This window comes from Amblyomma mixtum, chromosome 7, assembly GCF_055824585.1.
Source record: "Amblyomma mixtum isolate Tamu chromosome 7, ASM5582458v1, whole genome shotgun sequence".
Classification (NCBI taxonomy): Eukaryota; Metazoa; Arthropoda; class Arachnida; order Ixodida; family Ixodidae; genus Amblyomma; species Amblyomma mixtum.
Genome location: NC_143018.1, coordinates 63,945,827 through 63,959,717, shown reverse-complemented (window position 1 = coordinate 63,959,717; position 13,891 = coordinate 63,945,827). Strand labels below are relative to the sequence as shown.

Below are 13,891 nucleotides of genomic sequence, written 5' to 3'. Positions count from 1 at the left end.
AGCATTCTTCCAAGTTCCCAGTACGGTCGAAGTCAAAAGTCATTGCTTACACAGGTGTCACAAAATTCGTCCCACTTTTGAAGCAAAGAAAATAAACAGCGCTGCGCGGACGCATCTCGGCAGCGAGGGTCGTAAAACGGTGGAGTAGGAAACCCCTGGAGAGCGACTAGCCTTGTGTTTGTGTGGCTTCCCCCTCCACCACGGCTCGCCGGAGGGAACGAGTAAGCCACGACGTCGATTTTTCTAGAGTGTCGGAGCCGCTTCTAGGCGATGCTGACGGAAAGCGCCTTGCGTGCGCTAAGGCATGTCCCCCTCCTCTTCGCTCGCACATCGGCGACGGCGCCCTGCCAGAAATTACGAGAAGCTCCACGAAGTGACTCCCGGCTTGTGACCATCGAGGACGCGCGGCCGGCGCGAGAAGGAAAAGGAGACTGCACGGCCGACACTCCTGATGTGCGCGCCTACTTTGGCGCGTAGAACAAACAGACATGGACCAAGCCTATATAAGTAGGGCGTTGACCGCTGTCAATTTAATCCGAGCCGCCGTCTAAGCTCCAGAGAAGCGCGCCCGTTCGACTCCCGGGAGAACACCACTCGCCCAGCCACGGACCAACGAGGCAGCTTGCGCCAGTCTGCGGGACGGCATCGTAGTGGACCTCTGGTCGTCGGACTGTCGCAGTGCCCGGTGAACAAATTGTGTTTTGTTTGATTGCCTCTCTCTCTTGTGTTAGTGCACTTTAGGGGCAATATTTACATTGTATTCTAATATCTCTCGAGTGTAAATTTGCACGAGTCGCATTGTTTTGGTAATCACTTTGTAAGTGTTTGTACTAGTGATCGTGAAATCGTCTGTAAAGTCTCTTAGCTCTGCAAACAGTTTTTTTTTGTGAACCTTTGGCTGCGACCCATTCTTTGGCTTGCGACCGGCGAAAGCTGTGCACCAAACGACCAAAAACTTCTTCTCACTTCGCAGCTGGTCTCCGCTGAGCTTGCTACGCTGAGTCGAGGGAATCTCTCAGTCCCAGACCATTACCCCCACACGCTCTAAGGGTGTCTGGGAACTTCACGATAAAACTGCGCGAAGTTGGGTGACAACAGGGTGACCCTAACATAGTAATTCACAATAAACTAACAAAACATCCCCATTCTCAAAACAGATACAAGACTATTTCCGCATTTACCGATGGTAACCACCTCAAACTCTTAGACCACCTTGACATAAGCCTTCTATATCACAAACGTAGCTTCAAACATTTCTCAAAACAACAACGACCCATATAGAATTAATTGACGCAACAAAGCTTACAACCACACAATTCGCAGCCGAAACATAGAGCATTCCACTCAATGTCCCCAATGTCCACTCAAATGTCCCCAATGCCGCAAGAGATAGAAACAAGAGCTACGATTATAAATTATCATTATCCCTCCATCTCCTTGAAATTCATTATCTGCCCACCAGTAAAGAACATACTGAAGGCTAGCCTTCCCATCATGCTGATTACATCTCCTAATTTTATACTTGCTGGAGTTACTATATCTCCAAAAAATATTATATATCTCCTCATTTTATTATTATTATTATATCTATTAGTTATAATTATTGTTAAGGTGCTATTCTACTAATATTATTGTAAGTATATCTCCTAGAGTTATTATTTTCCTTCAGTAAGCAATAACTCCGTTCACAATCATTCCAATAGCTTCGACTTCAGCACTACAAAAAAAATTTCTTTTTTCATTTTTATTTCCTTTACTGCTATGCGAAATTCCTTTTTATTATTTGTAACTTTTTACTTCATATTGTATTAAGCCCGTTATACTTAGTTGGACAGGCTGGAACACCATTCTTTTTCCAATTCTTTTTCTTAGCTCCCCCTTAGTATTAATATTAGTCGGTGGACCACCGTACGTGACATGAGAAGGCAATTTGGAAGAAATCTCACCGGCAACATGTGGCTGTGTGTTCTACGTTCTTCTAACTTATGTTTAGTATCTAAATTATTACTTATTTAGTTTAAATTAAAGCAGTAGCAAAACGAAACGTTGGATTCCAGATTTTTTTACGCGGCCTATAAGACTGAAAGAAAAACAAAATATTCGAAGTCCCACAATGCCGTTTTAAATAGAATCATCATGGCATCCATCCATACATTGGCACATATATGCAGTAGTGATGGGCTGCTTGGTCGTATTATAGGCGCCTTCTAAAATGTCAGGAGCCTACATTGGGAATTAACCGGCCACTTACCATTGCTGGACTCGGTATGGCGATGGCTAATTCGTCCCCGCTCGCAGTTTCCTGGCAACCCTGGCACGGCTTCCTGCTGGGGTCGATGAGGCTGGCGTGGATTCGCATGTTACCGGGGCTGTTTCGCTTCACGTGCTCCACTGTCGAGTTACCGACGGCGGCGTCCACTTGGAACTGCCTCTCAAGCGAACTCGTGAACTCTTCGTCGGCATCCAGCAGCTGTTGCGGAAAGAAAACGCCGCGCAGCATGAACTGAACGCAGTCAACCTCGGAAGTGGAAGTAGACGTCACGCATAAATGAAGAAAAAAGGAGGAAGGAAAACTAGGTGCAGTGAAGGTCGGCGTATATTCTGTACAGGTGGACACGAGAAATTCATCTGTTAGAAGCCGACGGTAACTTTGTTCCTTACACCCGTCAACAAAACAAAGAAGTTTCAAACGCTCGTTTTCGTCTTTAGCTCCACGCTGGATCGCTCTTACTTCGGAAACAGCCAATTCATTTAACGTCTTCGGGGTGTATAGCTGCAACAGCCATACGTTAAGGAACACGGTACAGTCGAGCACCGAAAGGCTCAGGGTTGTAGAGGCCTCTACCAGAAAATTCTTGATTTCCCGAACGTTTACAGATCAAGAATCGTTGTGAAAAGTAAATTTGATGCGTGAATGCAAAAAAAACGAACAAATGATTACTCACTTCATAAAGTTGTTTACAATATTTGATGTCCATTATTAGCATGAAGAGACAAAACTAACGAAGCTGAATGTGAAGGAGCAAATTATGGAGATAAAGTACGGTGATCAGATAACTGCAGTGATTTTCTAAACTCCCAAGCTAAACAATGCAAACATTCCAATTGCTGTCATGCACCCCTCGTCTAGTTCGTTAGCTCAAGGCAACGCAAATGATTGCTGTGCGTCAAAAGCGTCCAAAGTACTAAGAAACCTCAGTCTACCAGCGTTCTGGCACAAGCTCTATAGCCCTTGGAGGCGTGCAGCTCCTTGACTACAGCTGTAGATGATAATAATTATAGTATAGGGAGCTCTTCCACTGGTACGACACGACGCCGGTGCCAGTGCGCACGCATCGATGGCGCCACATTTCTGCACGTGGCGCTCAACCTAGGGGTGACCGCGCAAGGGCACTGGAGACAACAAAGAAGAGCGGTGGCGCCCTGTGCAATTTGTTTCGCACAAAGGAACACATCATCATCATCAGCGTGACTATGCCCACTGCAAGGCAAATTCCTCTCCCATGTCTCCAAATAACCCTGTTCTTTGCCAGTTGGAGCCACCGTATCCCTGCAAACTTCTTAACCTCATCCGCCCACTTAACTTTGGGCCGCCGCCCGCCCCGCTTGCCTTCTCTTGGAATCCACTCCGTTATTAAGGATAACGGAGTGCTTTCGACTAGGATGACATCAAACCACGTTTGTTACCTCACCCACTCCGCCCGCTTCCGATGCCTTAACGTTACAACGTTGCATCTATCATATTTCTTTCCATAGCTGGCTGCGTGTCCTTAACGAATGCTGAACCCTCTTTGTTAACTTCCACGTTTCTGCCCTGTAGGTGAGTACTGGTAAGACACAAGTGTTGTATACTTTTCTCTTGGGCATTATAGGTAAACTGCCATTCATGATCTGAAAGAACCTGCCATATGCTCTCCACCATATTCTTATTCTTCTTGTTATTTCCCTCTCATGATCCGGATCAGCGGCCACTATCTGCTCTAAGTAGACTTATTCTCTTACTATTTCCAGCAGCTCGCTACAAATTGTGAACTACAGTTCCCTTGCTAGACTCTTGAACATTACTTTGGTTTCTTCATGCTAATTTTTAGCGCCACCGTTCTGCTCTGCATGTCCAACTCATTGGTCAAACTTTCCAATTCATGCCCGAGTGACTTAGCAAGGCTATGTCATCAGCGAATAGAAAATTACTTAGGTGCTCTCCATTAACTCTTATCCCCAGTTGTTCCCATTCCAGGCCCCGGAATTATTCCTGTAAAGAGGCGGTGAATAGCATGGGTGAGATCATGCCTCCATCCTTGACACCTTCCGTTATTGGTATTCAACTGCTGACTTTATGAAGGACCATGGTAGCTTTGCAGTCGTTAAGAATATCTTCCGGTATTTTCACATAAAACTCTTCCGCACCCTGATTCCGCAATGCACGCATGACAGCTGAGGTTTCCACTGAGTCAAATGCTCTCTAGTAATCCAAGAATGCTATATATAGGGGTTGGTTATATTCTTCGAATTTCTCTATCACCTGAATAATAGCGTGAATATAGTCTACTGTGGAGTATCTTTTACGAAAGCCTGCATGATATTTTGGTTGATGGATGTCTAAGGTTGTCGTGACTCTCTTAGCGATTGCCTTAGTAAATGCCTTTTAGGCAATGGACAGTTAGCTTGACCAAATGTTCAGGGGAACCCCCCAAGGTGGAGTAGATTTGTAATAAAGGAGTAATTACTCATTGACGTCCACCCGAGCGCAGCTATACGGCTACAAAGGAAAGCTACACAGCTTTCTCAGAAACTTCGTAGTTAAAGAAAAATTCCTCCTGGTCCGGGGTTCGAACCCGGGACCACCGCTTCACCGGAGCAGTCGCTCTACCAATTGAGCTAACCGGGACGGCAAGCTTATGGTAGGGCGAGAGCGAATTGATCAATAACTCGAAGTGGGAACAGTGTTGACCAAATGTTTAGGGGAATCCCCCAAGGTGGAGTAGATTTGTAATAAGGGAGTAATTACTCATTGACGTCCACCCGAGCGCAGCCATACGGCTACAAAGGAAAGCTACACAGCTTTCTCAGAAACTTTGTAGTTAAAGAAAAATTCGTCCTGGTCCGGGGTTCGAACCCGGGACCACCGCTTCACCGGGGCAGTCGCTCCACCAATTGAGCTAACCGGGACGGCAAGCTTATGGTAGGGCGAGAGCGAATTGATCAATAACTCGAAGTGGGGACAGTGTTGGCCAAATGTTTAGGGAAATCCCCCAAGGTGGAGTAGATTTGTAATAAGGGAGTAAAGAGAAGGAGGAAGTAAAGAAAGCCTTAGGAGCAATGCAAAGAGGGAAAGCAGCTGGTGGGGATCAGGTAACAGCAGATTTGCTGAAGGACGGAGGAGAGATTGTGCTACAAAAACTAGCCACCCTGTATACGCAATGCCTTGGGACCTCGAGAGTGCCAGAAGCTTGGAAGAACACTAACATTATCTTAATTCATAAGAAAGGAGACGTCAAGAACTTGAAGAATAACAGACCGATCAGCTTATTGTCCGTTGCCTACAAGGTATTTACTAAGGTAATCGCTAATAGATTCAGGACAACCTTGAACTTTAGTCAACCAAATGATCAGGCAGGCTTTCGTAAAGGATACTCGACAATACACCACATTCACACTATCAATCAGGTGATAGAGAAATGCGCAGAATATAACCAACCCCTATATATAGCCTTCATTGATTACGAGAAAGCATTCGACTCAGTGGAAACCTCAGCTGTCATGCAGGTATTGCGGAATCAGGGTGTGGAAGAATGCTATGTGAAAATGTTGGAAGATATTTATAACGATTGCACAGCTACTATAGTTCTCCATAAAGTCAGCAATAAAATTCCAATACGGAAAGGTGTCAGGCAGGGAGACACGATCTCGCCAATGCTCTTCACTGCCTGCTTACAGGAGGTATTCCGAGGACTGGAATGGGAAGAGTTGGGGATAAGAGTTAATGGAGAATACCTGAGTAATTTGCGATTCGCTGATGACATTGCCTTGCTAAGCCACTCAGGACAAGAACTGCAAAGCATGATCAATCAGCTAGAGAGGCAGAGTAGAACGGTGGGGCTAAGAATTAACATGCAGAAAAACAAAGTAATGTTCAATAGCCTTGCAAGGGAACAGCAGTTCGTAATTGTTAGAGAGGTGCTGGAAGTAGTAAGAGAATATGTCTACTTAGGGCAGGTAGTGACCGCAGATCCGGATCATGAGAGGGAAATAACTACAAGAATAAGAATGGGGTGGAGCGCGTATGGCATGTTCTCTCAGGTCATGAATGGTAGCTTACCAATATCCCTGAAGAGAAAAGTATATAACAGCTGTATCCTACCGGTACTCACCTATGGGGCAGAAACGTGGAGGCTAACAAATTGGGTTCAGCTTAAGTTAAGAACAACGCAGCGAGCAATGGAAAGGAAAATGATAGGTGTAACGTTAAGAGATCGGAAGAGGGCAAAGTGGGTGAGGGAACAAACGTGGGTTAATGACATCCTAGTTGAAATCAAGAGGAAGAAGTGGGCTTGGGCAGGGCATGTAATGCGAAGGCAAGATAACCGCTGGTCCTTAAGGATAACGGAGTGGATTCGAAGAGAAAGCAAACGTAGCAGGGGACGGCAGAAAGTTAGGTGGGCGGATGAGATTAAGAAGTTTGCGGGGATACAGTGGCGGCAACTAGCAATGGACAGGGTTAATTGGAGAGACATGGGAGAGGCCTTTGCCCTGCAGTGGGTGTAGTCAGGCTGATGATGATGATGATGATACTCATTGACGTCCACACGAGCGCAGCCATACGGCTACAAAGGAAAGCTACACAGCATTCTCAGAAACTTCGTAGTTAAAGAAAAATTCGTCCTGGTCCGGGGTTCGAACCCGGGACCACAGCTTCACCGGAGCAGTCGCTCCACCAATTGAGCTAACCGGGACGGCAAGCTTATGGTAGGGCGAGAGCGAATTGATCAATAACTCGAAGTGGGAACAGTGTTGACCAAATGTTTAGGGGAATCCCCCAAGGTGGAGTAGATTTGTGATAAGGGAGTAATTACTCATTGACGTCCACCCGAGCGCAGCCATACGGCTACAAAGAAAAGCTACACAGCTTTCTCAGAAACTTCGTAGTTAAAGAAAAATTCGTCCTGGTCCGGGGTTCGAACCCGGAACCACCGCTTCACCGGAGCAGTTTTTTTTTCTTTAACTACGAAGTTTCTGAGAAAGCTGTGTAGCTTTCCTTTGTAGCCGTATGGCTGCGCTCGGGTGGACGTCAATGAGTGACAGTAAGCTTAACGCTCTGTAATTTTTCAAATCCCTGACGTCCACTTTCTTATGAATAAAGAAAACGTTAGCCTTCTTCCAAGCTTGCAGTGTGCTCGAGGTCTCAATGCACTGCGTATATAAGGTGGCCCCATCACTGTAATTCATAATAAACTAACAAAACACGCTCATTTTCAAAACACACACTAGACAATTTGCACATTTACGAACGGAAAGCACCTCAAATTCTGAGACCCTCTTCGGATCACAAACATAGCTTTAAAGCTTTCACAAAACAACAGTCACCCATATAGAAAATAAGTCACGCAACAAAGGTTACAACTACACAGTTCTCAGCCAGAACATGTAGCATTAATAGCACTCATCATTACGCCGTGTCAAAGGAAATGGGGAGACACTTAATATTTTCTTAAATTTACCTGCCCAGGTCAGCCTCCGCTCAAATATCCGCAATGCCGCAAGAGACTGAAGCAGTGGCTAAGCTCTCAACCATCTTTTTCCCTCCTTTTTGAAGTTCATCTGCTCACCGGTAGCCGACATACCGATGTCCGGCCATCTCATCATGCGTATTATAACTCCTAAATTTGTTATATATATATATATATACTTGTTAAATAATATTATTATATCTATTAATTATTATTTTAAGGTACTATTATACTAATGTTATTATTAGTATTGCTCGTACAGTTATTATTCACCTTTATTAGACAATAACTCCCCTCAAACGCCATTCGAATAGCTTCGGCTCCAAGAGTGCAAATAATTTCTCTTTTTCTATTTATATTTTCTTTTATGCTAAGCGAAATTCTTTTTTATTATTTGTTACTCTTCTGCTTCATATTGTTTTAAGCCCGTTATACTTAGTGGAACAGGTTGGACGCAGTTTTTTTCTAATACTTTTTCTTATTCCCATCTAAGTATTATTAATAGTGGGTAGAGCACCGTACGCGACATGAGGAGGCAAATTGGAACAAATCCCACCCGTAACATGTGGCTCTCGTTTCTTTTACGTTCTTCTGATTAATTTAGTATCTAAAGTTATTACCGATTTCGTTTTCTCGCATAAATTAAAACAGTAACAAGAAAAAACGTTGCACTTAAGCATTTTTCCGCTGCCTAGAAGACTGAGAGAACAACAAATATTCGAAGCCCCACAGTACCGTTTAATAGAATGCTGATTTCATGCATGCATCCTTTGGCACATATACGCCGCAGTGATGGGCAATTAAATGTGTCTCCTTCCAGAAGTCAAACTGGTCAGGAGTCTATCCTATGAATGAGCCGGCCACTTACCATTGCCGGACTCGGTACGGTGATGGCTATTTCCTGCCCGCTCACCGTTTCCTGGCAACCTTGGCACGGCTTCCTGCTGGGACCGATGAGGCTGGCGTGGATTCGCGTGTTATATGGGCTGTTTCGCTTCACGTACACCACCGTCGAGTTGCCGATGGCGGCGTCCACTTGGAACTTCCTCTCAAGTAAACTCGTGAACTCTTCGTCTACATCAAGCAACTGTTGCGAGAAGAAGTCACCGCGCAGCATTAACTGAATGCAGTCAGCCTCAGCCGTGCAAGTAGAGCTCATGCGTAAATGAAGGAAAATTGAGGAACGAAAAGAAGGTGCAGCAAAGGTTGGCGTGTATTCTGTAGATGTGGGCACGAGAAAACCGTCTGTTAGAAGCCGACGGCAAATTTGTTTCCTGCGCCCGTCGACAGAACAAAACTTTCAAATGTTCGTCTTCGTGATTAGCACCACGCTGGATCACTCTTACTTCAAAAACAGCCAATTCATTTAACGCCTTCGGCGCGTATAGCTGCAACATGCATACGTTCAGGAACATGGTACAGTCGAGCACCAAAAGGCATAGGGTTGTAGAGGCCTGTACATGGAAATTATCGATTTCGCGAACGTTTACAGATCAGGAATTGTTGTGAAAAGTAATTTTGATGCGTGACTACAAAAAAAGAAAAAATGATTACTCTCTTCACAAAGTGGCTTACCTTATTGATGTTCGATTAGCATGAAGAGACAAAACTAATGAGGCTGAATAAGAAACAGCAAATTATGGAAATAAAGTACAGTGACCAGCAGTGACGCTGCTTTTCTAAACTGTGAAGCCAAGCAATGCAAGCATTCCGACTGCTGTCATGCACCCCTCACGTTGTTCCTCAGCTCTAGGACAGGAAATAATTGCTGTGCGTCAAAAGCGCCCGAAATCCTAAGAAATCCCAGTCTACTACCGTTCTGGCTACAGCTCTATGGTCTTTGGAGGCGTGCAGCTCCTTGGCTCTAGATGAGAATAGTTGTAGTATAAGGAGCACTGCCACTGCTACGGCACAAAGTCAGTGCCAGTGCGCACGCAACGATGGCGCCAGGGGCGCGATTACGAGTTGCTCAAAATCGTCTCAATCGGAAAGTGTCTCAAAAAGTGTCTCATTTGCCCCGTTCCTATTGGTCGGTCGTGACCAGCGGCCATATTGGTTTTTTGCGTCACCGGTCGACGTCAGAAGTGCGCCAGAAGTGGTGACGTTGCTTGCCTAATTATGCGAGCCGATTGAGACGATTTTTTGAGACTAGAACGAGTGGTCTCAAACCGCTCGAGACAGAAAATGGCGGTTGTTTACATGGCCGGTGGCCGCGCGAGCAGCGGTGTAAGAGGGTGCATGAAGACGGTTTTGACGTGCCGGACGAGTTGTTTCGACGTTTTGACATAGGAAGGAGCATAATGGCTGTGCGACGAACTCGGCGTTGAACTTGGAGGTGTGCGGGTGAGTGCGCGGTCAGTGGAGCGGCAAGTGCCTGTGCGCGCCTTCGCCGCCGGTGGGTTTCAAGACACCGTAGGAAATGAAGTAAACGTCGGCGTAGCCCAACCGACTGTGCAAGTGTTTGCGGTGAGTTGCGGAGACCACTGTCAAAGTTAAGTCGCAGAAGGTGCGCGCTTTCCGGCGAGACCCCTCAAGACAAGGCGGCGGCGAAGGTGGACTTCCTTCGCATAAACTTTCGCCACCGCAGTATCCCCGGCGGCGTCATCCGAGCATCATCCGAACGGAACGGCACCACCAACACGAATATCAAGTGCTTAACCCGAAGCGGGCGGCATGAGTTGGTTACGAGGCTTCCGGGAAGAGTGATTGTTGCCGCAGTGACCGGGCGTGCCGGCTCTTAATTCCCGCAGTGAGATTGCAAGCTCCCATCAGCTGCACCGGTCTGCTTCCGTATGTCGGCAGTTGCTGCAGTGTGATTATTCATGGTCGCCGGGTATTTTCTGAACAAAAATAAATATAATCACGCATCGCCCTTGGAGCACATTTGCCATCGATAGCAGCAAGGTGAGTTCACACTGGCGAGTCGCGGAGGTCGCGCGACAGGCTTAAATCGATTTATTACGCTCCCTCCCCGCTTTACATGTGCTTCGCAAACCGTAACTAATTGACCGAAATCGGTCGCCTAGAATACTAGCGCGACGATTGCAACTCGCCAGTGTGAACTTGCCTTGAAGCTGCCTTCGCCGGTTTTCGAGCCAAGCGCTCCTTCCAAATTGTTCTCGGCAGACTCGTAGCAATCACTGCCTTTAAACAGATTTTTCCGCGCACTTAAGACGTCTGAGCAGTACTTTGATTCTGCGTAATGTGTAAAAAAAGAGGACAGCCGTCGAATCAGCTGATTTTTTTTCTGGCTGCCATGTTTACGATGGCTGAATATGTGCGTGGAGGGATAAGGCTGAATCGGTTGAATCAGGCGGCAGCTCACGCCGCCTAGCCGCCGCTACCGACGCTTTTCCAGCGTCAGCGCACCCTCGCGGCAGCAAAAGTGACTGAAGAGCAAACTTAATTGCAAAATTGAGGACGCTTCTTCTTTTGCTTCATGTCGTTGAGTTTGAAACATAGTTTGTTAGCGAAATAAAACATTCTTCAGATAATTAACTGCGTGTTTACAGCGAAACTTTAGTATACGGTCCCTTATTGCGCAACTAAATGCTTCCTGGGTGGAACCCTACTATTAGACACCACAACCTCGCTGCTAATTGGTTGATTCCGCCGTCAACAACTCGCGGTGTCGTCATTTTGACGTCAGAGTCTCAAAATTGAGACAAAAACTCGTAATCGCGCCCCAGGTTTCTGCACGTCGCGGCCAGGGGTGACCGCTCATGGGCACTGGAGACCGTTAGCAGCAGGAGCGGCAGCGCCCTCTGCGATTCGCTGCGCAGAGGCGCGTCATAATACTACGTGTAGGCCTCAGCTGCATGAAATGGAATATGTTGTTAGCGCGACTGCAGCACGATAATTAGTTAGGTTCGTATTTTTGTTTTCAAAACATGAAATCCCTAACATGGTGTCTCTTGTACTTTTCCGTGTCCGATATTTCTTGCCTGTTCATCCGCGTCTATCCTGATTCGAGGACGCGCAGTTATCGGCCAACCACTCTTTTGCACTTCGCGCTTTAATACATTGTCTTCCGTAAGAGCTCGCCTGGACAAAATACGTCTAAGCCGTTTCTGGAGAACCGCATCTAAAGACCTACGTGACAGCTACCAAGAATCCACAGGCCTCTAAGGGAGCTCTGCTAAAAGAAGTGCCACGAGGATATATGGGGTACGGATTGCAGGGTTGCCCTACTGTGTCGAGAACAACAAGAAGCTGCCGACAGGTTTTTCCAGTTGTATTTTTACAGGCGCGTGATCCCTTTGATGGTGTTTCAAGATCGAGGCAGAATAAATCAGTAATCTGTTTTTGCGTGCATGAGCTAAATGTTCCTGTTTGCATTGCTCGCAGCTATACAAGTGCCCCACTACTGAGACCACGATCAAACTGTGCGGGCCACCTGATCTACCGTACCGTGTGGATTCGCACAGAGTTGTCGGCCTCTGTCGTCGTTGAAGAAACGAAGGCACTCTTGAGCTGACGTCGCATGTTTCCCCGGAGTTCACTGAAGCCGAACGCCTTCCCGCCCGTCTTTGTGGCGAGAGTCTCGAGGTTTCCGTCTGCACTCTGCACCAGCGCCAGGGTGCTGACCACCACCTTTGCCGCTACAATCTCTGGCAGCACATCTTTGATGAATGGAGCTTCATTCTCTTTCCCGTCAGATACAAGTACGATGAATGCGCCTTCTGGCGTTTCAGTGTCGTTTCCTAGGTGCTGAAAATAAATATTAAGCGGTGGATAACTTTACAAAGCCTGCTCTGACTGACGTCAACAGTTGTCAGTATAATAAAGGGCGGAGTTCTGGAGCATTGCTATTAATAGGTGCTCTGCGGTCGCATGTGCTTATCAAAAATTGTTTTTGTAACTCGTTTTTATGTGACGTGTTTTTGCACATATGGAGCTCATATGGCGCCCAGCTGCAATGCAAGGCCTGGGCACTGCAGGCATGCCTGACCAATACGCTCTCGGTTCGGCGACTCACTTCCTTGCTACGTGGCCGCCAAGAATAGGAACAGGTATAGAACAAAACTCTCTGAGGTGCACCAGTTCTGGAAGCAATGTGTCTGGAAAACAATGGCAGGGCGGCGGTCTGGAACAATGGCTTGGAAAATCAATGAAGCCTGGATATCAGAAACAGCAACGAACCAACTAAGCTTGAATGCAGCAAGTAAAAATTTCGCTGCTGTTTTTACTAATGATATGCAATACATTATCACACATGCATTGTCAATGCAGGGACAATATTACTCAGACGCTCAGTTTAATGGTCCTATTGCTCAAATATTTAGGGGAATCCCCCAAGGTGGAGTAGATTTGTAGTAAGGGAGCAATTACTTACTGACATCCACCCAAGCGCAGCCAAACGGCTACAAAATAAAGCTATACAGGTTTCTAAGAAACTTCGCAATTAAAGAAACATTCCTCCTGGTCCGGGTCCGAACCCGGGACCATCGCTTCACCGGGGCAGTCTCTCTACTAACTGAGCTAATCGGGACGGCAAGCATATGGTAGTGTGAGAGCACATTTAACAATAAGTCGAATTGGAAACAGTGCTGGTAAAACTTTTTCTTTAACTGCGAAGTTTCTGAGAAATCTGTATAGCTTTCTTTTGTAGCCGCTTGGCTGCGCTTGGGTGGATGCCAATGAGTAATTACTCCCTTATTACAAATCTACTCCACCTTCGGGGATTCCCCTAAACATTTGATCAGCACTGTTCCCATTTCGAGTTATTGATCAATTCGCTGTCGCTATGCCATAAGCTTGCGTCCCTGTTAGCTCAATTGGCAGAGCGACCACTCCCGTGAAGCGGTGGTCCCGGGTTCGAACCCTGGACCAGGACGAATTTTTCTATAACTGTGAAGTTTCTGAGAAAGCTGTGTAGCTTTCCTTTGTAGCCGTTTGGCTGCGCTTGTGTTGATGTCAATGAGTAATTGCTCCCTTTTTAATGTTCCTATGTTCCCACTTCAAGCTAATGCTTTATGCTACTGCGGCATGATCGGTTTCGTCTACACACGGTGCAGACTCTCGGTTGCACCACTCCACTTTATGTTCCAGGCTACTGGCTGAACCGCTTGAAGACACAATGAATTTGTTCAGTTGAGAAAACTGTTCGCTTGGTGGGGGTGGAAGCCCTTGTTTCCTCTTGCATCAGCTCCTATATATTTTAA

At 46.4% G+C, this 13,891-nt stretch overlaps 1 pseudogene; it reads right to left on the bottom strand.

Moving 5' to 3' along the window:
* The window catches only part of LOC149336299 (calcium-activated chloride channel regulator 1-like), a 140,998-nt pseudogene that overhangs the window by 30,030 nt on the left and 97,077 nt on the right, over positions 1–13,891 (bottom strand).